Source organism: Lipotes vexillifer, unplaced genomic scaffold (genome assembly GCF_000442215.2).
Source record: "Lipotes vexillifer unplaced genomic scaffold, Lipotes_vexillifer_v1.1 scaffold61, whole genome shotgun sequence".
Taxonomy (NCBI): domain Eukaryota; kingdom Metazoa; phylum Chordata; class Mammalia; order Artiodactyla; family Lipotidae; genus Lipotes; species Lipotes vexillifer.
In genome coordinates this window covers 2199002-2199216 of record NW_006787051.1, presented here as the reverse complement: position 1 = coordinate 2199216, position 215 = coordinate 2199002, and the positions used below count along the sequence as shown (strand labels likewise).

The window sequence follows — 215 nt, the reverse complement described above, 5'->3', positions numbered from 1 at the left end:
GGAAGAGGGCTCTGCCAATGGAAATAAACATCAGCAAGTTTTGAACCTAAACTTTTCTTGTTTTAGACACTTTTACAGGCTCCCCCGCTTCAAATTACAGCTGCTATGCAGATGCCTCACATATTTAAATTTCTAGCTCATGTAAATCTCTAGTGAATCATAACACCATCCATTTAGTTTGCAAGCCAGAAGTCTTGGACACTCTATCTGTGTGG

At 40.0% G+C, this 215-nt stretch overlaps 1 protein-coding gene across 1 annotated transcript in view; it reads left to right on the top strand.

Annotated features, from left to right (window-relative positions):
* STK33 (serine/threonine kinase 33) overlaps window positions 1-215 on the top strand; it is a 181515-nt gene that overhangs the window by 735 nt on the left and 180565 nt on the right. The window lies entirely within an intron of this gene.